At 31.8% G+C, this 16,643-nt stretch overlaps 1 long non-coding RNA gene across 1 annotated transcript; it reads right to left on the bottom strand.

Annotated features, from left to right (window-relative positions):
- Positions 1-13,748: 13,748 nt before the first annotated feature.
- Positions 13,749-15,489, bottom strand: LOC125836078 (uncharacterized). Its single transcript, XR_007443443.1, has 2 exons — positions 15,310-15,489; positions 13,749-13,827 (listed from the first exon to the last, which is right to left on the bottom strand). It is a non-coding gene; the product is annotated as an uncharacterized LOC125836078 (long non-coding RNA).
- Between the last annotated feature and the right edge of the window lie 1,154 nt (positions 15,490-16,643).

Below are 16,643 nucleotides of genomic sequence, written 5' to 3'. Positions count from 1 at the left end.
CATTTTATTTAGTTATTTATTTTTATTTTATCATATTCTCAATGTTGTGAAAATGTGAGGTATAAGAATTTAAGCTGTACTAATTTGCATTTCTAACTTGGAATTTTTCTTTTGTTGTTATGTACTCCTTTCGTTTCATTTTATTTGGTCTTATATTAAAAGAAAAAAATTGGGACAAGGTGGAACTGAACTACGTAATAGACAAGATGATGAATGTCAGACTGAGATTATTTGGACATTTGAAGTGGAGATGCATAAATGTCCCCAATGAGGCATGCGATTATTCGGGTAGGAAAGGCATTGTCATAGACCCCCTTAAACTCGTTGCATAGACTAGTAATTCGCCCTGCCCCGCATCAATATAGAAAAAAAATTATTTCATCACACCCCGCATTCGCCCTGCCTAAAACCTGTCCCACCATTCATAGACTAAAACCCGCACCTTACACACCTGCACATGTCTGTAGGAAATATAGAAGGAGAATACTATCTTTAGAGAATGCTCAAGTTTTATATAGGCAATTTAAGGCCACTTGAGATGATTACAATCATCAACTACATCTCTATTTATACTACTAATAATGTAAATCAAAGGTCTTGCACAAATAACTAGATATATGTATCACAATTTACTAGATACATGTATTATGAAATTCTAAAAGACTTCTTGAAAAACTAAGAGACAATTTTGGAAGACTAAACATTAATGTGGATGCATTAATTCCAACACTCCCCCTTAATGCATTTGCTTGAAAACTTCAATGCGTTCTCGAAGATAGCAAAAAAAAAATCTAGGAAGTGCTTTGGTGAAGATGTCAGCAAGTTGTTCTCCTGTCTGGCAATAATGCAACTGAATTTCGCTTTTTTCTTGTGCTTCTCGGATAAAATGATACTTGATGGAAATATGCTTTGATCTTTCAAGGTTGACTGGATTTTTGGCAATTGCAATTGTTGATTTGTTATCGCAATACAAAACAATCCATCTTTTTTGTTTTTCACCAATGTCTTCAAATATTCTCCTAAGCCAAATAGCTTGAGAAGTAGCCTTAGCTGCTGAGACATTTTCTGCTTTGGTAGTGGATTGAGCAACAACACTTTGCTTTTTTGATAACCAAGAACAAATACTTGATCCAAATAAGAAAGCATAACCAGAAGTACTCTTCATGTCATCTATACTTCCATCCCAATCACTATCAGAATAACCAATTAAGTTCAAATTTCCACCATCCCAAGTATTATTTTTTTCAATCATTCGAATTTCTTTTGCCATGGCTTTCTTTCAAACATCATGCTTTATTGCCTCCTAATAATTTTCTGGCTCAATACTGGCAAAGTTACATCTCTGATAAATGTCACTCAACATTTTTGTTCCTCTTGGAGGTGGTTCTTCATCATCTGAATCTGAAATTTCTTCCTCTTTAGGGACATCTCCCTCTTCCTCATCGTTTTCTTGATTTGGCACATATAAAGATATGATAGAAGTATTCTCTATCTTTTTATCCTTCCAACTCCACGTTGTTTTTTCATTAAAAATGACATATCTACTAACAACAAGTTTGTTAGTTTTGACATCGAGAAGCCTATAGCCTTTTGTCACATCACTATAACCAAGAAATATACATCTTTGACTTTTTTCATCCAATTTTATTCTTTTCTCAGTAGGTATATGAGCATAACAAATACACCCGAAATTTTTTAAATGACTTACAAAAGGTTTCATTCCACTCCAAGCTTCAACTGGTGTCTTGTCCTTCAATGCCTTTGTCGGCCACTTGTTGAGGATGTACACCGCTGTAGGTACTGCTTCTGCCCAAAAATATTTTGGCATCCCTTTCTTATTCATCAAAGTTCTGGCCATTTCAACAATTGTTATATTTCTTCTTTCAGATACACCATTTTGTTGAGGAGTGTACCTTGTTGTAAGTTGCTTCTGAATGCCTTCATTTTTGTAGTATTCTTCGAATTCTCAACTTGTGTATTCACCTCCTCTATCAATGCGAATGGTTTTGATGCTGCAACCTTTTTGCTTCTCAACAAGGGCTTTAAATTTCTTGAATGTAGCAAATGCTTCTGACTTTTGTTTCAAGAAATAAACCCAAGTCATTCTTGAAAAATCATCAATAAAGATTAGAAAGTACCTTTGACTTTCAAGAGATGGAGTCTTCATTGGTCCGCAAATGTTGGTATAGATTAGGTCCAAAAGTACACTTGCTCTCCAAGACATCCCTTTTGGAAAAGACTTCCTATGTTGCTTTCACATGGATCCACCTCCATATGTATCTCAAGAAGGCGTTGCACCATGTCTTTTTGCTTAAGAAGCTTCAAACCATGAAAATTCAAGTGACAAAATCTTCTGTGCCAAAGCCATGAATCATCTACAACTTGATTTTTTAATGCATTGTAATGAAATTGAAAAGGAAAGTTTCTTTTTATCATCTTTACTTCAACAATGACTTGATTTGACTCAATTTTATCATAAATCCTGCAACAATTATCTCTAAACACAAGAGAATAACCAACTTTCATGAGTTGACCAACACTAAGCAAATTTTCTTCCAAGTCGGAAACATAAAGAACATCATGAATTTGCTTACCGCTCCCTTTTATGTTGATCGAAATGGTACGTTTACCTTTTGCATCAACTAAGGCTCTATTCCCCATTCTCACTTTAGTAGTGATGCTATTATTAATTGAGAGGAAAGCCTTTTCATCTCCAGTCATGTGATTGCTACAACCACTATCAACATATCATTCATTGTTTTTTGTTGAAGTATCAGATTTAGAAGCAAAGAAAAGTTTTTCTTCCCTTTCTTCCTCTCGTTTTTCACAAAAAATTGTCTGCTCCCGTTTCTTGTGCCAGCAATCCTTCTCAATGTGGCCAAACTTTTTATAAAAGTTACATTGGGGTTTGCCTTTGTGCCAATATTTTTCTGCACTGTGATTAGTCTTTTTGCAAATTTTACAAAAATGACTAGAACTTTTCTCACTTTTTTCTTCAATTTTCTTTGAAGAACCATCATGATCCTGCTTTTTTTTTTTTGGATTATAATTCTTCTTTTGTTGATTTTTTGAGAATTTTTGAGGATCTCATTTGTTCTGGACTGGAAAGTCGTCTTTTTGGGTTGATCTTCATGAAAAAATCTTCGTTTCTCGTGTGCACGAAATGATTCAACTAGCTCTTTGATGGAAAGCATGGAAAGATCTTTCGTCTCCTCAGTGATAGCAACAATGTACTCATACTTTTTTGTGACACTAATTAGAATCTTTTTCACAACTTGTTGGTCAGAAATTGTATCACCATGTTTCATTAACAATATTCATGACTCTTGTGCAATATTCATCTATTTTTTTAGATTCTATCATCTTCAAATTTTGAAACTCTCTTCTAAGAGTTTGAAGATTTATAGTGCGTACATTTTCATCACCATACACCTCAGTTTCCAGAGACTCCCAAGCTTGTTTTGTAGTCTCACAAGTAGCAATTTTTGCAAAATATGCTCTTGAGACTCCCATTTGGATTTTGCTTAAGGCTTTTGCATCTTGATGATACTTAGCCTCAAGATTTTTCATCTGTGCTGCTGTAAGTTCACCATCATTTTCTGGCTCTTCAAAGCCATTGCAACAATAGACCACAAAACCTTCAGCTTTCAAATGTGTTCTTATTCCTATCTTCCAGTATTCAAAATCAGTTCCATAAAAAAATGGAGTAAGAACAACTGAAGAATCAACACCTTCATTTGTTTTGGATGCCATATTTTTTCTTCACCTAATCCCAGATTAAGAACAAAAACTTGCTCTTGATACCAATTTAATTTGTAGTAAATATAGAAGGAGAATACTATCTTTAGAGAATGCTCAAGTTTTATATAGGCTACTTAAGGCCACTTGAGATGATTACAATCATCAACTACATCTCTATTTATACTACTAATAATGTAAATCAAAGGCCTTGCACAAATAACTAGATACATGTATCACAATTTACTAGATACATGTATTACGAAATTCTAAAAGACTTCTTGAAAAACTAAGAGACAATTTTGGGAGACTAAACATTAATGTGGATGCATTAATTCCAACAATGTCCTGTTTCCATCCCTAGATATATGGTTAAGATTGATATTCGAATGGCCTGTGATTCAATTGTTTGAGACTTTTTGAGGTTGGTATTACTGGAGTTTAGTTTCCCTCACACATACAGCTAGTTATGATTTGTGTTTCTGTCACGATCCAAAAATGGATGTGATGACACTCATCTTATCCCACTAATTAGACAAGTCAGACTAAATTCAAATATAACGATAATATGTGGAATACAATGTCAACTTAATTAAACCCCCAAGTGCACAAGCCTCTAACGTATTACACTAGAATTGAAAGAAAACATAAGTCTCAAATGATGTTGTCTCTAAAATAGAACAAGATTATATATAGGATTAAAAAGGTCCGCTGAGACGACAAACAACTACCTCACAAATCTCCACATGAAGCCTCGGAAAAGAAGAGAATAAAGAGTTTCACAAAGTTTCGGGCTAGTAACCTACAAAAATGTGAAAGCAATGGGTGAGTACCAAACCACACGGTACTCAACAAGTAAACTTCTAAACACAAGCTAAGGGAATAGAATACAGGTACTCCTTTCCATCACTACAACCTGCATAAAAATTAGTCCAACCTAATAGTTTACAATTTAAATAGCACACATCTCAACAACAACACTCTAACAATTACATATCCTCAACAACAAGCTCAATGTTCATCAATCACAAGTTCCACAGAATGGCACTCACAAGATCAACAACGCAAGATCAAGCTCACCAATAATAAAGATGTGCAAGACAATAAAATGCAATGTCAAGTATAGTGATAAATGTCTGATCTAATGATACACACCCATTGTCTCTCAGTCCGGGACCCATGATGGACATATATGTCCATGCATCCATCGCGGCGTGCGACACAACCCTTGATAATAAAACTTGTCGCAGCGTGCGACACGTTTCTCGATAATAGAATCCGTCGCGGTGTGTGACACGTCCCTTGAAAGATTGTATCCGTAGCGGCGCGCGACACGTCCCTCGAAATGGTACATCATCTTTAATTTCTCAATCCGCATAACACTTATCACAATCATGTCTCAGAGCCAATGCAAAAGACATGTTCACACCATGTTTGAAGGTAACAAAGTCATGTGTTTTGTCTACTTCACGATGTATGAAATGATGCTTGTTGCACTCACTCCAAACTACCACATTGCTCCAGTTTCATGACACTATTTGTTATCTGTTGCAAAGAAGATCCAATTGACTTGTAATACAAACATATGGTTAGTTTTCATAGTTTTTAAAACTTATGGATATCAATCATATTTTTTCTAAAAAAATAAAATATGTTTTCCAAATACTATGGCCAAACACACGGTAAAATTTCACTCATATTTTTACCCAAATAATATTTGAAAATTTATGGTCAAACGATAGTTAAGTCAAAGTGCAGTGCAGTAAAATACTAAAAGAAAGCTACGGTAACTTTTCTCTTCTTTTATTTGAATTATTTATTCAACAGATAGTACTGCTACTCCATTTCATAGTGGAAAAAATATAATGATGCCCGACCTTGAGATTCTTCAGTCTTCTACTGGAATAAAGGTGCATGCATGACCCTCTCATTATAAGGAATCTACTTTGATTAGTACATTTCTTATAAAAAAAACTTTTATAATCAATTTTTTATTTAAGAATTTAATTGATGAGTTTAAATTGTTCGATAATTAGGTAAATTAATGTGTTAGAACATCAACACCAACATATTAAGTATAATTCTACAAGTAGGATTTAAAGAGGGTGGTGAGTGCGTACACAAACTTTACCCTTTTCTAGTTTCCGTCATGGAGTAAAGAGTGTTTTCGATAGACCTTCGACTCAAGAAAATATCGCAAGTTAGAATTATTTTGTAATTAGTACTTCCTCCGTTTTAGTTAAGTTAGAATTATTTTGTAATTAGTACTCCCTCCGTTTTAGTTTATTTGTCTGTTTTGATTCAACATGATAGTTTAAAAAAGTAAAGACGGTTTTTGAATGTTGTGATCTTACTCTAAAGACTTGTAAAATGTACCATAATGCCCTTTCTTGTAATTAATAAATTGTCAAAAAAACATATATCTTTTTAAAAATATTAAAAAGAAAAAGACAAATCAAATTATATGTGTTGACAAGAGAGCATATAGCATGAGAGTTGAACGTGTAAAGCAGTTGGGTAATTTGAAGCAAAAAACACGTGTTTGCAAAGAAAATCAAAATCGTATGTCTTCTTAATAAATTATTAAAGTAAGAAGAGGGGGTGGGGGAATAAATTATCTTGTAATATATGTCAAAACTTGCGTTCACACATAATTAACACATTTAATGATCATAGTTTATAATACTCATCGTCCATTATTTTATAAATTTTCATTTTAATTTGTCACTTTTGCTATATTTTAAAAAGTAAATCTTTTTTATATTTTATTTGTAGTATTAATTATTTATTAATTTCTCAAACTATTTTTTAATATATAATACTAATTAACTATTAATTAATAGGGATAATGTGGGAAAATAATCATTTTTATGTAGATTTTTGATAGAATTTATTAATAGGTTAATCCGTTGAAGTTATTTTTATTTATGCATTATGATAGATAATTTATTTTATTTTCATTCACAAATCGCACGTTTATTGCTGAAAAGTTATTTATTATTATATTCTGAGTAACTTAATAACGTAAAAAAATTTATACTATCATATAATTTATATTATATATATATATATATATATATATATATATATATATATATATATATATATATATAAATAAAAGTTAAACTCTAATATACCAAGTAAATATATATATTTTCTATTAGAGTAATAATAAATAAAATAATAATACATTAATTTACATAATCTCAAAAATTTGATGCAAGAGTAGATATAGAGTTCACATTATATTTCTTTAGATAGAGGGTTGTCATAGTTTTAGTTGAAACTCAATTGTTATTTGAAAATTGTTATTAAATAAGTATAAATTATTAATTTTGAATCTACCAACTTAAAAATGTTAATCCCTTAACGTTTTCAGCTTAGATAAATCTAAAAAAGCGTGTGAAACGTCCTTTAAGAAAAAATCCAATTCAACGATCTAAAATAATATTAACAAGTACATACATATCTTCTACGTGATTTCTACTTTCTTTGATTTCACAATCTCTTTCCTAAAGGGTGCAATTAAGTCATGCTATTCATACAGCCCCCCACTTTTGACTATTCATAAATACCTTTTTTCCACAACCTTATATATAGGTACACCAAAACCCCCTCATTGCCTCATCAAACTCATCAACTATATTGTTCTATACACAAAAAAAAAAAAAATCAAAGAAACAAACTAAGGCAAGAATCCAAGTGAAAATAGTTGTTACATTCAAGTTAATTAGATATGAAAGCAGAAGGTTATTTGTTGTCACTCAAGATGCTAAACAAGAATAATAATGAAAATATCAGCGCGCCTAAACGTGTTAGCAATGTTGGTGGTTCTCAAGATGAAAATAATTGTAGTACTAAGACATCATCGTTGAGGTTGAGATTCAAGAATTCGTGTTTGAGGAAGAAAAAGAGAATATACAAATTGCGCAATTGGTTCATTGACTCAATTTTATTCAAGATTGTCTCTCTCTTTGAAGCAATTGTTATGGTTTCTACCTTAGCTTTCTTCTTATTCTCTTATGGTTTTCGTATTTGATTCGTATTTATATTTCTATATATATTCTCTGTAAACCAAGGGTTCATTATTATTGGACAAAAGTTGATATCTAATGGGCGTGTAAGGTTCATTTGATTTATTAATTTAGTTTTCTTTATTGATAATCTCATGTTTATACACTAGGATTCCCATTTTGCCGTTTAGTTTTTCGATTTAGATATTTTCAATAAAATACATAATTCAATAAATAAGTAAATAACATATATAATGAGATTTTAACATCAAAATATGAGATTTTGATTGGTAAATGGTAAGATTTTCAAGAACTCAAATTCTTAGCTTAAATGGAGATTTTGAACTGTTTTTGAGTCCCTTTTCAAAATAATTTTCACCAATGAGTTTCTAAAGTTTTGAGTATTGCTTTCAAGTATTAAATTTCGGATTCAAACTTTCTTTTTGAAATTGGGTTTGAGTGAGTTGACCCATTGTGCTAAGCAATTGATGTGGGTATTGTTGTTTCCTGAAAGTGATTGTGGATACTTGCTTGTATATAGAATTGATTTAAGACAAGAGATCTCCTAAACCTTGTATTCTAGTAGAATTCGTGTATTCCCTTTGTTGTTTGTGTATTGGGAATAATGGGGTGGGGTGAAAGGTTAATTGTCCACTTGATAAATCTTAATGGATAGAAAGGGTTGAAATTGAAAAGGTTATGTGATGAACAAGATGATGTGAATTGCCTTGTTGTGACCCTTATTGATTGATTGATGAAATGCTTGATAGCATAAATGTGGACTTGATTTGCATGAATTATTGTCTCTTCCATGTGTGTGATATTGCGTGTGTGCATTGATTGTTGAACACTGTGATGTGGCATGTGATGTTTATGATGCCGAGGTCATCACCGGCGAGTGCTATTATTCCTAAGTCATTTCCGGCAAGTGTTGTGATACCAAAGTCATTTCTGGCTAGAGGATTGATATAAAACCGATGGAAATTGGTTCCGACTAGAGATATGGTGCCGATGGGAAATAGTTTCGGTGAGGGATTGCTTAATGTGACTTGAGGCATTTGATGCTTATGTGTGACTTCCTTGTTAATTGTGATTGATACACTTGTTGCGTGTGATTGATCTACTTGATTCGTTTGATTGTTGAATTGTGACTATTGAACTGTAATTATTGAGCCTTGTGAGTTGTGCATTGTAAAACTGCTAGGTTGGGCTAATTTCTATGAAAGTTGTAGTATGAGGAAGTTCGATTGGAATGTAAGGGGTATTCAATTTCTAGGTAGATGCCTTGTTTATTAGGTTGCACTCCTTATTTCTACACTTGTGTAGGTTCAGAGCCCGGTTTAGCGTGATCGTCCTTCTTCTCTTACCTTTTTAGGCTTATCAAAGGACTATCGAGAGTAACTTTTGTCATCCCGACGGGCCCTCTTTTCCTTTTCTTTAAGCTTTGTTCTAATTGAGAATCAAAGATTGAGACTTGTACTTATTTCTTAATTTCACACTTTATGTATTTAGTGGTTTGTACACGTGACAACCAAATTTTGAGGGTTTTAATAGAAAAAATAAGTTTTTCTGTTTTATCTTGTTCTTGTTTTATTATTTTCCGCATTTCTTTCATTTTCGATGAGTTGAGACTAACTTGTCTTGGTGGAAATATACAAGTGTCCTCGCGTCTATTTTTGGGTCGTGACATCATCATAGAGTAGTTCCTTAAATCATGATTCATACATGTGTGAGAAAACTATTGACCAATCAAGATTTCTTAATATGTGAGAAAACATTTCACAATTCATGCATATGTGAGAAAACCTTTCATCGATGCTTTTCTTAAAGGCAACCTTAATTCATAAAACTTAAGCATATAGCATGAGAGTTGAGTAATTTAAAGGAAAAAAATGTGTTTGCAACAAAAGTAAAAATTCATATCTTCTCAATAAATTAAATTAAGAAAAAGGAATAAAGAAGAATAAAGTATAGTGTTGACACTATACATCTCAACTTAGGTTAGCACATAATTAACACATTTAATCATCGTTTATAATGTTTTGAACATGTTATTATCATTTCAAAGTATATAGCCGCTAATAGTACTTATTATTATTATTATCAACAAATTAAAGAGAGGGTCTCCATAGGCAGATTTTTGATAGAATTTATTACTAGCTAATATCCCCAAGTTATTTTTATTTATTAATTTATTACATAAGATAAATTTATTTTATTTTCAAAATAAAAATCTCACTTTTTATGAAAATTACTTATAACTATATTCTAGATAACTTGATGATATAATAAGTTTTTTTAATATATATATATATATATATATATATATATATATTAATCTATGATATTACAAGTAAATATATATTTTTTCTATTTGAGCAACAAATAGAAAAAAGATATATTAATTTACACAATCTCAAAATTTTGATGTGAGGGCAGATATGATAAAGTTGATAATATAAGATATAACATTAGTTTTTGTTGGGAAAGGCAAGGCACTATCAAAGAATGCTCGGCAGGATAGCAGTGGAAAAATATCAAAGTCTAAACTTTCCCTTACAATTTGAATCAATAGAAGAAAAACTAAATCAATCAATACGAAGAATCGACAACAAGTATATCAATCAAACAAAAACAATAAGATAAGAATTAACCAATCACACAAGACACAAAGATTTACATGAAAAACTCTTCAATGTGAAAAGTAAAAAATCACTGGACCAAAAGCTCCACTATAACCACCAAGAGTTACAATATTGTTCTCCAAAATTGGCGACAAAAGAAGTGCCAAATAACGAGCAACAACGAAATAAGATTGCACCAAAACTAGAGAATTAAAGGAGAGAATCCACTAAAAAAGAGCTATTGTTCACACCCCAAAATCAGAAGCTACAGATAACTAAATCTAATCTCCACCGTTGAAATACAAGAATTATATAGTGAGAACTTCCGGTTCAAATTTGTGTACGATCCAACGGTTAACGAAGTGAAGAACTCTGTTTAAAGTGGACTGCCTGTGCAGAAAATTCCTTGAAGCAAAAACATGATTTTTCTCTCTCTCAATCTCTAAAACAACTCTCTTGACTTTTTTCTCTCATGTGTCTCAAAATAATACCTAAATAAGCCTTATATATGCCACATAATATTGGTATTATGGGTTAAAGTGGCTCGTCTAAATAAGACTTTTATTTATCCACACCGAAAAGAAAAAAGATCCTAAATCCAACAATTCTCCGCCTCATAACTATGTGGAGGAGACTGTCATCCTGGCGATCAAGCAACATTCTTTAAACTTCCCTCTTAGCAAAACTTTAGTCATCATGTCAGACCCATTTTCATTTGTATGAATTTTTTCAAGCTCAAGCAATTCAGAATTCAACACATATCGAATCCAATGGTACCTTACATCAATGTGTTTAGACCGATCATGAAACATAGAATATGAATAACTCTTTGACTGTCGCAATAAAGCACATACCTCTCTTGAGCACAACTAAGTTTCCCAAAAATCTCGTCATATAGATCAACTCTTTGCAAGCTTCTACAAATGCAATAAGCTCGGCTTCTGCAGATAAATCAAAGCATTTTTGCAACCTAGATTGCCAAGACATAGCTTCCCCTGCAAAAGTAATCAAGTAGTTTGAAGTAAACTCATGAGTACCAACATTGTCAACCATACCAGAATCAGTGTAACCACAAATAATAGGATTCCCTATACCAAAACACAAACTAAAAGTGCCACAAAGATATCTCATAACCCACTTCACTGCATTCCAATGTTTTCTTCCCAAATTAGAGAGAAAACGGCTAACAACAACAACAACGTAAGCAATATTCGCTCTTGTACAAATCATCGCATACATCAAACTACCAAAAACTGAAGCATAAGAAACTTTCTTCAGATCTTCCTTCTCATCATAACTAGAATGACACTGCTGGTTCATGCTCAATTTGAAGTGCATAGCTAAAGGTGCATTGACAACCTTAGCTTTGTCGATGTTGAATCTGCGAAGAAACTGGACGTTTAGTGGCAAAAAATGTCGCCACAGATTGCCAGAAAGTCGCCGCTAAAGATATTCAGTGGTGACATGACGCCGTGGCAAGTACTTCCATAACTAAATGTTAGTTGTGACGACAATGTGAAGTCGCCACTAATGACCATTATTTGTGGTAACTACAGTCGCCACAAAAGGTAATGGAATATGCTACAACAAAATACATATAGGGTAGGGTCGCCGCTGTAGTATGACCTTTAGTGGCGACTACTGCTGCCACTAAATCCATTATACCTTCAGCAATAACCTATGTCGCTACAATTACCTCATATGTTAGTCGCCACAAAAACCATTATACCTTCAGTAGCATGTTTTGTCGCTACAATAGCCTTATTTTAGTAGCAACATTAGTCGCTACTAATACCTATTTTTTCAACAAAAAAAAAAATATAGACACATTAATATTGATTCAATTACATATCAATGGCAAAACATCCAATATGAATACAGAGAACACAAAATACATGTCAACTCAAATATTTTAAATAGTACCGCCACCAAAAAGTCATTTAAATATACTCACTCCTACACAATATGCTTGCTATTGTATATTTTTTGCACTTACATATAATTAAAAAAAACAACATATGTAGTGTCTTCACACTCCTCCTTAGTCACGCCATTTGTAATTGTGTAAAAGTATTGTCCCTGTTATTAAGAAAAAACATAGAATTATTCTCATAATCTATAATGAGAATATAATAGAATAAGGGGAGACCACGATAATATTTGAGTTAAAGAATTCAAAACACTTTTAAGAAAATAAATAGATCAGTCATCAGCATGCTACATGACCGTATCTTCCACACAGAAAGAATTCATACAAATATTAATTGCGTAAAAGGATAAGCGTACAGAAGAACATAATGTTAGTGACTAAGTGGGCAACAACAATAGTAATGTTGTCTTAGACAGAGAAAAACAAAATTCAATTTACCTAAGCTTCCTTCGAGTTAGTCGGTTAATGAAGTGCCAAAGATAAAAGAAAATTAGTATGTAATAGTATTTCATTATTTATAAAGAAAATCGCAACAAATCTATTTTTCCCTTAGGAAACCATGATTTGTTTATTTCCATAGACGCACAATCTGAAGGGTATCCAAGAAAGAAATAAAAGGTAAATTGCAAGGGTCAAAGGCAATAAAGGATACAAAACTTTCCTAGCTGGCTAAAATTATTGTAAAGGAAGCCGCTGGTCAACAAGACATCAACAATGTAATTGAATCTTCTACTAATATTCCCAAAATGACAGTTACGATACCAAATGTGAAATCACTGAAACATAGATGCAGGTTAATATCAATTTCATCAATACGTCTTTTGCACTTCAGATCTAGAAGATACCCATGGCTATTATCACCTCAAATAGTGCCTCAAATCACACAACTTATTTTTCCACGTTCCGGCTTGAAAAACTTCAGTGCCGACTTACAATTTGATGTGCTGGTGCAACCTAGTAATTTTTCTTAAACCTACTAGTTTTGCTGTTTTCCTTTAGAAAATAAATATAGCAGATACTCCCTTTGTTTCAATTTGCTTGTCTTAGTTTGACTCGGTATGGAGTTTAAGAAAATAAAGAATACCTTTGAATCTTGTGGTGATGAACTAATTATGTGTAATGCACTAAAATTCCTTTTGAATTTCGTGGCCTTAAATATACCGTGTACAATATTGGGTGTAAAGAGTGACTGAATAAAGAGAGGCATTCTTTTGAAACAGATCTAAGCAAGATAAACAAATTGACATGGAGGGAGTCTTATTTATTGTCCACCTATCTATACATACCACCATAACACAAATAGGTAGTATTTCTTGTCCTACTAGATATGTAGATACCACCATAAGACACTCTTTCAAACCTACATTCTGCAATTCATGATGCAAATAATTCGACCAAACAGAGCAGAAGAGTGTTATTCGAACAAGAAATTAAACTTCCTACCTGTTGCACTTCATTAAGGTAATGAGCATGATCAGATGCAGCAGGGCATGCAACTACAACAATTATGAAGTTGTGTAACCTGCATAAAAAAGATGTAGTTCTTCGTAACCATAAAAGTTTTGTTATGCAGGGAAACACATCTCACATTATTTTCCTTATTATAATATCTACTTAACATAAAGTATTTTAAAGTAATCTCAACAAACTTCTATGTTAGAGTGATATACAAGAATGTATCACCGTACTCCTACAACTACCTAATTCAACAAATGGAGATATCTAGCCAAATTTAAAAGTAGAAAGTGTAGTTTCAATTATCATGAAAGATATGCTCCATTCAAAATTGTAAGTAAAACATGGTCCTTGACATGAAAAAATAAAACGTTCCCAGTTAATTCATTAGTCTATAAGTATAGCACAAAAAAAAGGGAAGATAGGATACAAAACAATCTAGTCAAAGAGGAATAACACAATCAAGTGGTTAGCAAAACCAGAAAAGGTAATAAAAACTAAGGAAAAGTAGTACTTAAAAAAATACGAATTTACTAATTGTGTTGGACTGAAGATGTCAATGAAGGTCTGGTTTGACTTTACCGACATTAACCTATTCTTAACAAGATGTACGTAACTATTAAGAGGAAAATAGAATGTCGACGTTGCGCTTGCTTTAGTGTTGGAATGTAGCTTCTTTTGGAGGACCCTCCTTTGAGCTTAGCGGTCTACCATTTCTTATCTCAGAGAAATGTACAAAAGATTAAAGTCACGGAGAGTAAATCTAATGATATGAACTTGAATTTCAATAGGACAATCACAATCTAAGAGGAAAGAACACATAGACACCACGAGTGTAATACTAACTGGACTGAAAGAAGCAAAAAGCTGCATACCACAACTCAAAAGAACTCCAGCAGTAGCTAAACAAAAGAATCAACCAAGTAGCTGCCCAATGCCACTGAAATCATAAGATAAAATTAATATAACTCAAAGAGTTAAAGTAAATTGACTAAAATTGTGTATTATATAAAATAGGTATATCAAACTTTTCTAAACATTTTTGTACAAGTGCTTAGTTGTAAAAAACTTTTTTATCAGAATTTCACGTTTCACTGCCCTCAATACTTAAAACTATTCAAAATTTTAAACTTTCACTGCTTTTAATTGTTTATTCTTTTTCTAGTACTCTCTCATTTTCATTCATAGACCCCAAATCTTAGTATCAAACATTTTTTTTAAATAGTATATTTTCAATAAATCTCACCCTACTTGTATTGCTAATTAAAGGTCTCTAACCACAAAAGTCTATTTCCAAATAATTGGACTTGGTGCTAAAATAATTGCTAACTTTAGGTCATTCTTATGCCTTCAATGTAAGGAAATTGGGTTCATTTACATACAGAGCCAACAATAAATTTCACCTTCAATGTTACTCTCTGTTTGATTTAAGAACTTCAAATACAGAGACTAATAATCGAAATCACATGTTCAACCAACAAAAATCAAGTTTTGAACTAGTCTCAATTCATTTATGGTGTGTATAGATGAAAAAAGACATAGAACTTACCTGAAGACGGGGAAGACAAACGAGCAGCGGCAATCGATGGCAGCAAGTGCGATGCCAGCAGTGGACGCTCCAGGCAACCTTTGGATCTCTCTCGCATCTCAACTCTCAATCTCATTCTCTCTCGCTTCTCAACTCTCATCAATCTCTCGGCAGAACCTTTAATTAAAAACCCTAGACACCCCCAATAAACAAATACAATGTTTAAGTTATAAATTAATGAATGGTTCATATATTATAAGGAAAATGAATAAATATATTCATATTTCGAGTAAATATGCCCCTGAGTGATTTTGACAAATAATGTTTATTTAATTTTTTTATTCACAAATTTACATTTATCGAAGTAAAAATAATGGTGGTTTTTTAATTCCAAAAATATTACGTGACTTTAAAAAATTAACCTAATAATGTTTTACCGCTTCAAATTAAACACAATTGAAATAAAAAATAAATAAATCAATTCCTTACTATTTAGTCATAAAATTTATTTGGGTCAGATCTAAATAACAAAAGGATTAAGGTATTTTTAGTTGGATTAGGTTTGTATGGATTTGAAGGGTAAAAATTGAATGAGCTAAAAAAAATTAAGCCCCTTGACATTTTTGAAATTAAAATATCAGTTTTAGAAAATATTTTTGTTAATTAAGTTTGTTAACGAAAAAGGTAAGTCTGTATGTCTCATTAGTTAGACGACAAAGGTATATATGCATCACTTTTTTATTTGGTCAACTTTTTCCCTATATTATGTTTATCTAAAACATATTTTCAAAAATGATTTTATTATTTTTATAAGTTAAATACACAAATCAATATTTGGTCAACTTTATGATTTTTTGGGTTTTTATTCTATATCACTAATTATTTTAAATCTTTAATTATTATTGTGATAAATGAATTTATTTTCAATCAAGTAATCAAATATATCCATAAATAAGTTTATTTAGTACTCAAAGTGTTTTTCATTTAATAAATACGTATAATAACTTTATATATATAATAATAATTTTGTCTATTTAATTAGAGTTATATTTATTTAAATAATTCTATAAAATAATTATTAGAAGTTTTCAATATATTGGTATGATATTTATGTATATTTAAATAAGAAATTATTATTAATAAAATTTGAATTTAGAAAGTAGAAGAGAATTACTGGCGACATGAAATGTTGCCACAATAAATGGCGTTTTAGTGGCAACTACATCGCCACAAATAATCTTTTAGTAGCAACGGCTTATCAGTCGCCACTATAACTAATTTCATTAAAAAGTTTAGTGCATATTTGTGGCGACCTAAACATAGTCGCCACTGACTATATAATTTTCAGTAGCAAT

Source organism: Solanum verrucosum, unplaced genomic scaffold (genome assembly GCF_900185275.1).
Source record: "Solanum verrucosum unplaced genomic scaffold, falcon-dt-bn FXZP01000208.1, whole genome shotgun sequence".
Lineage (NCBI taxonomy): Eukaryota > Viridiplantae > Streptophyta > Magnoliopsida > Solanales > Solanaceae > Solanum > Solanum verrucosum.
This window is presented reverse-complemented; position numbering and strand designations above follow the sequence as displayed.